Source organism: Mirounga leonina, unplaced genomic scaffold (genome assembly GCF_011800145.1).
Source record: "Mirounga leonina isolate KUSES-001 unplaced genomic scaffold, KU_Mleo_1.0 Mir_170, whole genome shotgun sequence".
In the NCBI taxonomy this organism is placed as follows: Eukaryota; Metazoa; Chordata; class Mammalia; order Carnivora; family Phocidae; genus Mirounga; species Mirounga leonina.
The window spans coordinates 6923876-6936931 of NW_023270433.1; the positions used below are offsets into that span (position 1 = coordinate 6923876).

Here is a 13056-nt window from a genome sequence, read left to right on the forward strand (position 1 = left end):
TTTTATTTTTTAAAGATTTTATTTATTTGACAGAGAGAGACACAGCGAGAGAGGGAACACAGGCCGGGGGAGTGGGAGAGGGAGAAGCAGGCTTCCCGCAGAGCAGGGAGCCCGATGTGGGGCTCGATCCCAGGACCCTGGGATCATGACCTGAGCCGAAGACAGACGCTTAACGACTGAGCCACCCAGGCGCCCCTCCCTTGTTCCTTTTAATGGCTGGACAATATTCCATTGTATGGAACCACAATTTACTCACTCACCCATTGAGGGACATGTAGATTATTCCCACCTCTTGACAATTATGAATAACGTTGCTATGAACATCCGTATACGAGTTTCTGTGTGCACGTGCATTTCATTTCTTTTCAGTATATCCCTAGGAGTGACATTGCCAGGTTGTAAGGTATGTTTGGACTTCATACAAATTAAAATTCGTGCATCAAAGGACATTATCAAGAATATGATCAAGGTCATTGATTATTTCAATTTTTGTGGATTGGGTGAAATAGAGGTCAACTCCATTCTTTTGTATATGGCTACCCAGCTGTCCTAGCACATTTGTTGAGAAGACTATTTCTTCCTCCATTGAATCATTTTGGCACCCTGGTCAAAATCAGTTGACCAGGGGCACCTGGCTGGCTCAGTCAGTGGAGCATGCGACTCTTGATCTCAGGGTCATGAGTTCAAACCCCATGTTGGGTGTGGAGATTACTTTTTATTTTTTATTATTTATTTATTTATTTTTTAAGATTTTATTTATTTGACAGAGAGAGTGAGAGAGAGCACAAGTAGGCAGAACGGCAGGCAGAGGGAGAGAGAGAAGCAAGCTCTCCACTGAGCAGGGAGCCCGACGTGGGGCTCAATCCCAGGACCCTGGGATCATGACTTGAGCCAAAGGCAGACACTTAATTGACTGAGCCACCCAGGCACCCCTGGAGATTACTTTTTAAAAAAGACATATAGGGGCGCCTGGATGGCTTGATGGACATTGGATTGTTTCCAGGTTTTTCGGTCTCACACACAATGCTGCATTAATCATCCAGAGGTATACCTCTTTGTGTATATGTGTGAATATTCCTGTAAGATAAATTTCTAGAGAGAGGAAGTATTTCTAAAGTCAAAGAGTAATGTATGTTGTTATTGTGAAGTTGCCCTCCAAGAGTTACACCAGTGAATGCTCTAACTTGGTGTTTCCCAGATCATGAATTATAACCTCTTAGTGTATGGTCGTATAAATTTGGTGAGTCTCAATCTCTTATTCTCTACGTAGCTGAGAGGCAGAGAATGGTGTTTCATTTTAAATTTGCATTTTGTTAATTATGAGTAAGGTTCGGCCTCTTTTCAAGTTTATTGACTATTTTCTTTTTTTGTGAATTTATATCTCTTGCCCACATTTTTTTTTCTGTTGAGATGTTGATCTTTTGTTACTGATTTATAAGAATTGTTTGTATATTGAGGCTCATACTAAATTAAAATGGCCTCATTACTCGTCTCCTTCATTAGACTGTGCACTCCTTGAAGAAAAGGAAGGTATCCTATTCACTGTTATATACCTGGTAGCATAGGGCATAGGCATAGCATGTAATAGAAGTGTAATAAATATTTGCTGAGGCGCCTGGGTGGCTCAGTTGGTTAAGCGACTGCCTTCAGCTCAGGTCATGATCCTGGAGTCCCAGGATCGAGTCCCGCATCGGGCTCCCTGCTCAGCAGGGCGTCTGCTTCTCCCTCTGACGCTCCCCCCTCTCATGTGCTCTCTCTCTCATTCTCTCTCTCAAAATAAATAAAATCTTAAAAAAAAAAAAAATAAATAAATATTTGCTGAAGCAATGAAAAGATATGCATCTACTATGTGGCAGGCCCTGAGCCAGGTGGTGATGATAAAAAGATGAACAGAGGAGAGTCCTCGTGTGACCGAGCTCACTGTCTGGTGGGAGCAATAGACATTCATTCTCTCACTCAACAAAAGTTTCTGTAGCAGCTTACTCTCTGACTGGTGCATAATGTCCATTGGAAGAGCCAGCCTGCAGGGATGAGAAAAATGCCAGGACTGTGACTCAGGTGACCATGTCCTGGTGGAATCTGGGCTGGTCATTTCCCCTCCCTGGTCATCAGTATCTCCATCCATAAAATGTGAGTGACTGGACCAAAATCCCTTATTTCCCATTGAGTATCTGCCATTGAGTATCCATTTGTCTGTGCTTCTTCTTTTTTTTTTTTTTTTAAGATTTTATTTATTTGAGACAGAGAGAGAACATGGAGGGGGTGGGGAGGGTCAGAGGGAGAAGAAGAGTGAGAAGCAAGACTCCCCACTGAGCAGGGAGCCTGACATGGGGCTCAGCTGGATCCCAGGACCCTGGGATCATGATCTGAGCTGAAGGCAAACGCTTAACTGACCGAGCCACCCAGGCACCCCACCCCGATCTGTGCTTCTTTCTGGAAGTAGGAATCTGACCCAAGGGGCCATCACGTCACTGCTCAGAGCCTCCCCTTGCCCCACGTGGCAATGAGTATGGGCTTTGAAAAATCAGAGTCATGAGTTTATTTTTTTTAAGATTTTATTTATTAGAGAGAGAGAGCGTGCACGTGCGCACAAGCAGGGCGAGTGGCAGGCAGAGGGAGAGGGAGAGGCAGACTCCCTGCGGAGCAGGGAGCCCAGTGCGGGGCTCTCGATCCCAGGACCCTGGGATCATGACCTGAGCCGAAGGGAGATGCCGGACTGACTGAGGCACCCAGGCGCCTCTCAGAGTCCTGAGTTTATTTATTTATTTTTTTGTGAGTAAAGCGATAGAAGTTTATTAAGTGAAGATACAGAAAAAGCTCTCAAGAGTGAGAGGGGTCCCAACAGGGCTGCCCCAGAGTCCTGAGTTTAAATTCCAGCTCTGCTACTTGCTAACTGTGGCTTTGGGTGTGTGACTTGGCCTCTTGATGGAGCCTTTCTCGTAGGTTTTAAAGTGATAGAACCTGTATGGTGCTGGCAGGCTGCTGGGCACAGAGAAAGTGTGAAGTCATTAAAAGGCCACTGCCATTACCCTTAGGACAGACCTCAAGGCTATAGTGCAGTTGGCCAGGGAAGACCTGCTTCCCAGAAGTTGAGGGAGAGGCAAGGGGAGTTGGAGGTGGGTTTGGCTTGGGAAAGGCAGCCTGCGGAGCCCCCAGGTGTTGTCAGAGAGGTGTCTGTGGAGGTCCCCGGGTCAGCCCAGGCAGTGGGAGGACTCTGGTCTGGAACGCCAGCAGTCCCACCGCACGGTAGGCCCGGACCAGCACCCTCCCCGCTGTGGGCCTCCTCTATGAAATAAAGCCACAGTCCCCTCTTGCCACGCAAGGGTCGCCCTGTGCCCAAATGTGTGGGGTTCCAGGGCCAGCTAGCCGGAAGTCTAGACAGAGCTGGTTCCGCGCGCCCCCTGCTGGCAGCGTCCGGAACAACAAACCCCCAATCCCCTTTCTTCTCGAGCGCTCCACCTTGACACCTGCTGGTGTTCTGGATGAGAGCAACCCGCAGGGCCACCTGTGCCCTTCCTGGCCTCGGCTCGGACCCCCATGGCTTCTTCCTCCCCTTCAGATTTATGGAAACTGTTCCCACTACACCTGCATGCTTATAGACACAGAGATGTGTGCATATGCTCGTGTAACTGCTCATATTTACACGATATCATAACCACACAAAATTTACCTATGTTCAAGGTCACACTATACTTTCATGGGCCCCTTTCTCCATTAAAAAAAAAGTCAAAATTATATATTTGGCGGTGAGGGGCAGAGGGAAAGAGCGAATCTTAAGCAGGCTCCATGCTTAGCGCAGAGCCCAACACCGGGCTAGATCTCACGACCTTGAGATCATGACCTGAGTCAAAATCAAGTCAGACTGAGCCACCCAGGCAGCCCAATAGAAATTACATTTTACAACCATGTGTTATAAAGAATGAATATCATGCAGGCTGGATTCAGTATTATATATTCATCATTATTACATTCCCCCTTTTCCCCCCTTATTTTAAAGTAAATTAAAATTAAAACATTTTCATGGGATCCTCAAAGTATTGTGGGTCCTCAGCACCATGCCTGCGGAGGAGGCCTCATAGAGAAGTCAGCCCTGCCAAACATGAGTGAATTCACACACATCCAGCCCCACGTGTCATATTACAGTGATTCAATAGTATTCATAAAGTGCCCATTCTGTTATGAACATCTATCACTTACTGGGCACCTTTTATGTGCCAGGCACTAAGGGACGTGTTTTCCATAAATTATCTTGGTTTTTTTAAATAGTTTTTTATTTATTTAAGTAATTGCTACATTTCATGTGGGACTCAAAGTCACAACCCCAAGACCGAGAGTTACATGCTCTTCTGACTGAGCCAGCCAGGAGTCCCTGAGTTACCTTATTTGTATTTATTTTATCCTTAGGAAAATTGACATTGAGAGAGGTGAAGTGACTTACCTCGACTCACACAGCCGAGGTCTGAGTGATACCAAGGTCTGTGTTCGAATCCTCTCCCCAGGGGACTATTCAGGGCCCAGTCCTTGCTTGGCAGGCGCAGAGCTTGGCAGGTGCAGAGCTTGGCAGTAGTAAGACAGAGTTGCCCCACAGATGGAACAGTGTGGTGCTCACTTCCATGCCCCAAAGACTCGCCCCGGCGCACACACCAGCCACCCCCTGCCTGGGCAGTCTCCTGCAGTGGAAGCCAGCTCCTGGTTTCCAGCTCCAACCCCAAGGCAGTGAGACTAGTTAAACACAGTCTCATCCAGCATGGGCTCTCTTTGCCCTCTGTGGAGCTGGTTACCCCAAGGCACCACCTCTCCCCAGAGCATGCAGTGCCCAGAGTGGGTGAAGGGCTGAGATTGTGGCGAAGGAAAGGGGAGGGTCATGAGCTGGGATCTTTTCCCTTCTGAGTGTGACCTTCTGCCCTGTGCTGGCCACTGGGTGAGGCAGACCCTCCTCCAACCTCCAGGAGTTCACTATGAGTGTTAGTTGTTATTTTATCATTATTACCAGTATCTTTGCCTGTTAATGAAGGTGAGGAAAGCACCTGCTTTCCGGGCTGTTAAAAGGATTCGATGATATATGGTCCTTAGCGCAGTGCCTGGTACAAAGTAAACACTCAGGAGATTAGAGCTGACCGCTGATTGCATTAATATTATTCCCACCACTGTAATCCAGTGAGATGATAAAGGTGTAATTTAGGGCAGAAGAGGTACAGTCACTTTAGGAGAAAGGACAGAATTCATAGACGTGGAATGATGTGGGTGAGGGTGTCAGAGAGAGGATCAGCCTGCTGGACATCCACAGATTTTGGTCAGGAGACAGAAGAGGGTCCCTCTGGAGGAGTCAGCAGGACATCGGTCCCAGAACAGGGGCAGCCATCCCTGCATGCGGCCAATCCGAGGAGACCAACCATCTCCATTTGCCCAGGATGGGCCCAGTCCCAAGAAACCCCTCAATCCTGGGCAAGCAGGACAGTTGTTCCCCCTAGAACATGCAGCAGGCACAAGGTGCCTCCTGTGACCAGCGCTGGACTCAGACCTGGCCACGGACTGACTTCATGTCCCCTGGCTGAGTGAGGCTGAGGCACACTGACGCCTTCCCCTCGATGTGACACACTGTGGAATGTCCCTCCGTGTAATGTCCTTCCTCAGATAGAAATCACACTACCCTCTGTTGTTCCAGGCTCTGGTTCTTAGCTACAGCCATCAGGGAGTAAGTACTTCCTGCAGGGTTCCCCTGGGAAGTGACTCAGTTCTGAGAAACTAGAGTGTAAACTCTAACCAGACTGACTTTTCAGCTCCTGGCATCTCCCAGCCCTCTTCCACTCCCAGGCCTTTGCACCTTTCTCGCTGCCAGGCGCACTTACCCTGCTTTGGGACTCTGAGCCAATGCCACATCCTCCAGGGAGCCCTCCCAAACTCCCAGGTCCCCAGGCAGGTGCCCAGAGCCCATTGCATTCATTTCCAGGAGCTGTTGGCACAAAGTACCCCAATGTGGGTGGTTTTACACAACAGGAAGTTTTTCTTTCACCATTCTGGAGACTAAACATCCCAAATTAAGGTGTCAGCAGGGTCATGCTTTCTCTGAAGACTCTAGAGGTGAATCTGTCCCGTGCTTTTCTCTTAGCTTGTGGTGTTACCAACCAACAATCCATGGAGCTCCTTGGCTTGTAGATGGCCTACGCCCCCAATCTCTGCCTCTGTCTTCATATGGCCTTTCGCCTGTGTGTCTGTGTCTCTTCTCCCTTCCTCGAAGGACACCAGTCATACTGGATTGAGGTCCACTCTAATCCAATATGACCTCATCCTACATGGATTACATCTACAAAGACCCTAGGTTTCCATTCACAGGTGCTGGGGGTCTTCAACATACACTTTTGGAGGACACAGCTCAAACCATAACACCTGTCTTTGTACTTGTCAGGAAATAGTTGCTGAATGAATGAAGGAGAGAGTGCTTGGGGGCATCTCCTCTCCGCCCCCCACCCCCACCCCTACCCGGGGACCAACAGCTCATGGTCCCTACTGTAGTCTCAGCCCTATGCCAGGGCCTGGCCCCAGAAGATGCTCTGGAGAAGCTGATAATTGAAGAACATAAGGACGAAGTGCCCCACCTTTGGACAGACGGCTGATTGTCAGTGCTCTGAGACGCTTTGGAAGACCCTGGGGGAAGAGGCTGGCTTGCGTCAGGGTTTAGGAGGGACTAGCTGGGTAGCTGCCTTGGTCAGGCTGAACTTACTTCTTATAAGCAGGTGCAAGCAGCTGTCTACTTCCAGAGTCTTCTAGAGTGGGCAAGCCTGACTAATGCATTATAAATTATTCTCTTTAATTTGTCCTTCATAATGAAGTTAGAGCATTCTATTGGTAGTGATAGAATTCCATGAACAGGCAGGTTACATTGGACTTCCGGTTTCCAGTCCTGTGCGTAAGGAGCTTGGAAGTCATCCCTCCATCCTCACAAGCGGAAAGCTGAACAAACCAAAAAATCAACACCTCTTCTTAGACCCATTTGAGAAGGGACGTCATGGGTCAAACCACTGCCCCCAAAATCAGAGAGACAAACCAGCAGATACAGAGAATCATGACTTAGCGGAGCAGAAACCTCCACGGGGACCAGTTCAGGGGGATGAAACCTAAACATAATGGACAAATTGCTGGAGGCTCAGTGTGGACACATCTGAGAATTCAAGAGGCTAGGAGGGCCCACAGTCCGACCCTGGTCTGCCACCAGAGTTTGTCAATATAGCGTTTTGTTGTTGTTATTGTTGAAGGTGGGTTTTGTTTGTTTGTTTGTTTTGTTTTGTTTTTTGAGAGAGAGAGGAAGCACAAACAGGGGGGTAGGACAGAGGGAGAGGGAGAAGCAGACTCCCCCCTGCAATGGTACAGCTGAGGAGCTGTGACAGATGCTGTAGGCCCTGCAAAGCCCACAGTATATACTCTGGCCCCATAAAGAAAAAGTTTGCTGACGCTGCTCTAGAAGGAGAGTGGATATAGGGCCACAAGTAACAGGTAGTCAGGAATGGGGAGTGTGGCTGGGGGGACAGCAAGCGAAAGGGACAGTGGCAGGAAATGACCTGGGACAGGTGGCCTTGCATCTGATTTCACAGGGCCTTCTAGTACATGCTAAAGACTTTGGATTTTATTCTTAGCATGAGGATTTAGGAAGAGAAAAGCAGCCTCTGGAATCCAGGAGCTGGCCTGGCACCCACAGATAGGACCTGTGTTGTGTTGGACATGAACAGTTGCACAGAACATCAATATCAGACAAGGCCACGCTGTGACCATAATAAATCCAGAAGGAAAAAAAAAAAACACCACTCTGCGATCACGTCTGAACACAGATGGACGTGAACATTGTCGAAGCCACAGGAAACCCAGCGCCCCCCTCTCTTGGCACGCATGGTGGCTGCTTTTCCACCAAGTCTAGCTAGCCTCACTTGAGCCTGCCTCCCTATAAATATGATTATTGTGGGGCACCCGGGCGGCTCAGTCGGTTAAGCCTCTGACTCTTGATTTTGGCTCAGGTCACGATCTCAGGGTCCTGAGATTGAGCCCCACCTTTGGGCTCTGTGCTCAGCGGGAAGTCTGCTTGTCCCTCTCCCTCTGCCCCTCCCCCCACTCATGCGCACACGCACTCTCTCAATTAAATGAATTAATAAAACCTTTAAAAAAAAAAGATTAGTGTGATATCCAACCATAAAGTGATCCCTGCTTCTGAAAGCACCAATCTAGCTTCCCTGGACCCTCCCCCAAATCACTCCACCAAAGTCCAAATCCCATAATAAGTTTGAAGAGCCTCTCACTGAGACCCCAGAGCACCCTGGCGTTCACGTTCCCTCACTGCAACTCCGTCATGGCTGTGCTCCTGGTGGTTTGGGGCTGAGGGCATGGACAGGGTTTAGCCGTTAGGCCTAATTTCCTGTTAATGAAAGAGAAACCAAAATAACAGCAGCTTGAACAAGATCCATCCAAGATCCATCCCCTCCTCCCCACTAAGTCCAGAGATAACTAACTGATGGTTCCTCCACCATCAAGGGCCCAGGCTCCTTCCATGTTGTGGCTGTGATTTCCATCTCAGGCATGAGGAACATTCGAAATATATACAAAAGTAGAGCGTAGACTATACTAACCCCCCCCAGTCTCCACCCATGGCCTGGCTTACTTCATCTATTCCCCCATCCGCTTCCTACTTCCACCATCCGGAACGTTTTGGATTATTTTGAAGCAAATCCCAGATATTATGTCATCAATACTTCAAGAGATATCTCTAAAATAGAAGGACTGTTAAAAGGAAAGAAAGAAATCTCCAATACCATTAGCACAGCTAATAAATTACTGATTTCTTCATATCATACAATACGCGATGTTCACATTTGTCCCTCAGACTCACCCCTAACATTTGGGGACCCTCGAAGGAGCCCACACAGTGGATGTCTAGATATTTACAAGTCTAATGCAGCTTTGCTCGGGGGCATTCCCACCCTGGGGCCCACAGCCTGCTCTCCGAGGACCACCGTTGAGACACAGTGGCTAAGGATGCTGTGCTCTACCCAACCTTTCCTGCCTGGCACAGATTCAAACCCGAAATGAGAACTAACAAGTCCTAAGTAGTCAAGCTTGGGGGGGGGGGGTCTCAGGGAGGCTAGAGCACCATTACCTGGGGAACCTGGGGTGCCTAGCTCAAAACCAAGCAGCCTCTTTCTCTCTGGTTCCCCCTGGGGGTAGAGGTGGGTTTTCTTCACATGCAACCTCCAGGGTGTGCATGCTCTCTATCTCTCTCTCTCTATCTCTGGCTCTGAGCCCCACATCCTCGGGTCAAAGAGGTCCGGTTCAGCTCGTTCTTCCCTCTCCTGTAACCCTGCTTGCTCAATCAGTTGCCAAATTTTCCATACTTTCCTAAGAGATTGATAAGGAGTAAGCACTTTCGTGGGTTTTTGTTGAGTGCTTGCCCCTCGGGGCGCCCAGGATGGGAGGGGGGTACCATTTATAGCCGGTTTTTTGGAATCACAATCCCAGATGCCCATGCACTGCATTCAGTTGTCTCCTTTGCCTCTCAGCTTTCTGTTTTGCCAAAGTCAGACCTACAGAAAAGGTGAAAGAACCGTGCAGTGGCCACACGTCTGCCTAGGCCCCAGATTCAGCCCTCGCTCACGTCCACCGCCTTTGCAACGCCTCTCTCTGCCCTGCCCTTGTATATAAATGTCTTTGCTGACTCTTTTGAAAGCAAATTGCAGACATCCTGACTCTTCACTCCCAAATGCTTCACGTGCCTCCTAAGAATGCCATCCCCCCACATAAACACCCCTCGTTATCACCCCCAGAGAAATTGACCAGTGATTCCGTCATGCCCTCTGATGGACAGGCCACATTCAGATTTCTCCCGCTGTGCCACAGATACCCTTTAGGAACTTTCACTGTTCTTGTCACCAATCCAAGGGCTCATATGTTGCATTTGCTTACTGGGTCTCTTTGACAGCACCACCCCCCCAGGCCCCCAAACCCTCACCTCTTTTTCAGTGCTGTGATCTAACCCCCCTGGAGGAGAGAGGGAAGAAAGGAAGGCTGGAAGGAAAAAATCTCAGACGGCAGTGCAGTTCTCAGAAAATTTCAGCAAGGGCGCCTGGGTGGCTCAATCGGTTAAGCGTCTGCCTTCGGCTCAGGTCATGATCCCGGGGTCCTGGGGTCAAGCCCCGCATCGCATCGGGCTCCCTGCTCAGCGCGGAGCCTGCTTCTCCCTCTCCCTCTGCCTCCCTCTCTCTCTCTCTGTCTCTCATGGATAAATAAAGAAAATCTTTTTTAAAAATAAATAAAAATTTTAAAGAAAGAAAATTTCAGCAAAACCAATGGGAGTCCTTGGGAGTGCCCTGTCTCCCAGCAACAGCCTACCTCGCTGTCTTTCAGACACTGGCCGGGCCGCCAGGAAAGCACATGGAAGCATGGTCTTAGTGCTAAGGACCTGGGATGTATTTCTGAGCACAGCTGTCTCCTCAGTCAGTTAGGCTCCTGCCAGTCAGAGAGACACACTACTGAGGCCACCGCAAGGGTACTGCCTTTTTTTTTTTTTTTAACCTCGGTGATTTTTATTTTATTTTACTTTATTTTAATTTTTTTAAGTTATTTATTTAATTAATTAATTTATTATTATTATTTCTTTAAGTAGGCTCCGTGCTGGGCTTGAACTCAAGACCCTGAGATTGAAACCTGAGCTGAGATCAAGAGTCAGACACCTAAAAAAAGGAGAGGGGGCACCCGGGTGGCTCAGATGGTTGGGTGTCTGCCTTCGGCTTGGGTCACGGTCTCCAGGTCCTGGGATCGAGCCCCACGTCGGGCTCCCAGCTCGCCGGGAGTCTGCTTCTCCGTCTCCCTCTGCCTCTCCCCGTTTGTGCTCTCTCTGTCTCTCTTTCTCTCTCAAATGAATAAATAAAATCTTTTAAAAAAAAGAGTCAGACACCTAACCAACTGAGCCACGCAGGTGCCCCTAAAGATTTTTCTATTTTTAAGTAATCTCTACACCCAATGTGGGGCTCAAACTCACGACCTAGGGATCAAGAGTCGCACATTCCACCGACTGAGCCAGCCAGGCGCCCCTAAACCTTGATGGTTTTTAAAAACCATTTTATTGAGGGGCGCCTGGGTGACTCAGTCGTTAAGCGTCTGCCTTCGGCTCAGGTCATGATCCCAGGGTCCTGGGATCGAGCCCCGCCTCGGGCACCTTGTTCCGCGGGAAGCCTGTTTCTCCCTCTTCCACTCCCCCTGCTTGTGTTCCCTCTTTCGCTATCTCTCTCTGTCAAATAAATAAATGAAATCTTAAGAAAAAAAAAACCATTTTATTGAAATATAATGCTACGCACGTACTGTCTAATTCAACCATTCCAAGTGTACTGTTCACTGGTTTTTAGTATGGCCACACCACAATCTAATTTTAGAACATTTTCATTACACCAAAAAGATAGCCAGCAACCGTAGCAGTCAGTCCCCGTTCCTGCCCCCAGACTCCCACCCCTAGCCCAAGGCCATCAGCGATTTACTCTCTATCTCTAGAGCTTTGCCTGTTTTGTATAAATGGAATCGTGTAACGTGTGGTCTTTTGTGATTGGCTTCTTTTACTTAGCACAACGTTGTCAAGCTTCATCCGTTTTGCAGCAGGTGTCAGAACCTCATCCCCTTTTATTGCCAAATGATATTCTATCACGTGGATTTACCACATTTTGTTGATCCAGGGATGTCCCTCCCCACCCATGTTCTAAATAAGCAAATAAATAATATAAATAAATAAATAAATAAAACCTCTAAAAAATGAAAATAAAGAGAATTTGTTTTGCCATGTAAGTTTCTAGCTGATAAACTTTATGTATCCTTGAAACACTTGTAATTATCCCTGATATTTGTTGTAGCCATCCTAGTAGGTGTGAAGTAACATTTGCCCAGTGACTAAGGATGTTGAGCATCTTTTCACGTGCCTATTAGCCATTTATGTATCTGCCTTGGGGAAATTCAGATTTATGATTCACAAATACTTAGCCCATACTTTTATATTTTCACTTTCTTGATGGTGTCCTTTGAGGCACAAAAGTTTTTAATTTTGGTGAAGGCCATTGTATCTGTTTTTTTCTTTTGTTACCTGCACTTTTGGTGTCATACCTAAGAAACTGTCTTCTAGGGGCGCCTGGGTGGCTCAGTCGTTAAGCGTCTGCCTCCGGCTCAGGTCATGATCCCAGGGTCCTGGGATCGAGCCCCGCATCGGGCTCCCTGCTCGGCGGGAAGCCTGCTTCTCCCTCTCCCACTCCCCCTGCTTGTGTTCCCTCTCTCGCTGTGTCTCTCTCTGTCAAATAAATAAATCTTAAAAAAAAAAAAACTGTCTTCTAATTCAAGATCACAAAGACAGACTTCCTGTTTTCTTCCAGGAGTTTTATATTTTTGGCTCTTGTATTTAGGTCCATGATCCACTTTGAGTTAGTTTTGTGTATGTTGTGAGGTAGGGGTACAAATTCATTTTTTTTTTAAGATTTTATTTATTTGACAGAGAGAGACACAGAGAGAGAGGGAACACAAGCAGGGAGAGTGGGAGAGGGAGAAGCAACCTTCCCAAGGAGCAGGGAGCCCGATGTGGGGCTCGATCCCAGGACCCTGGGATCATGACCCGAGCCGAAGGCAGACGCTTAATGACTGAGCCACCCAGGCGCCCCACAAATTCATTCTTCTGCCTGTGAATATCCAGTCGTCTAAGCACCATTTGTTGAAAGAATGTTATTTCCACACTGAATTTTCGTAGCACTCTTGTCAGATGGCAAGTGACCATATGACCATTGACCATGGGAGAGTCTTATTTCTGGACTCTCACTTTGATTTCATTGATTTATATGTCTGTCCTTATGCTAGGGCCATCCTTTTTTGGTTCCTGTAGCTTTTCAGTAAGCTTTGAAATTGTCCATTAAGTCCTCTAACGTTTTTCTTCCTTTTCAAGGCATTCATTTTTTTTTAAAGATTTTATTTATTTGTTTGAAAGAGAGAGACACAGTGAGAGAAGGAACACAAGCAGGGGGAGTGGGAGAGGGAGAAGCAGGCTTCCCACTG

At 47.8% G+C, this 13056-nt stretch overlaps 1 protein-coding gene across 10 annotated transcripts in view; it reads left to right on the top strand.

Annotated features, from left to right (window-relative positions):
- Positions 1-13056, top strand: part of KYAT1 (kynurenine aminotransferase 1) — a 32383-nt gene that overhangs the window by 6630 nt on the left and 12697 nt on the right. The window lies entirely within an intron of this gene.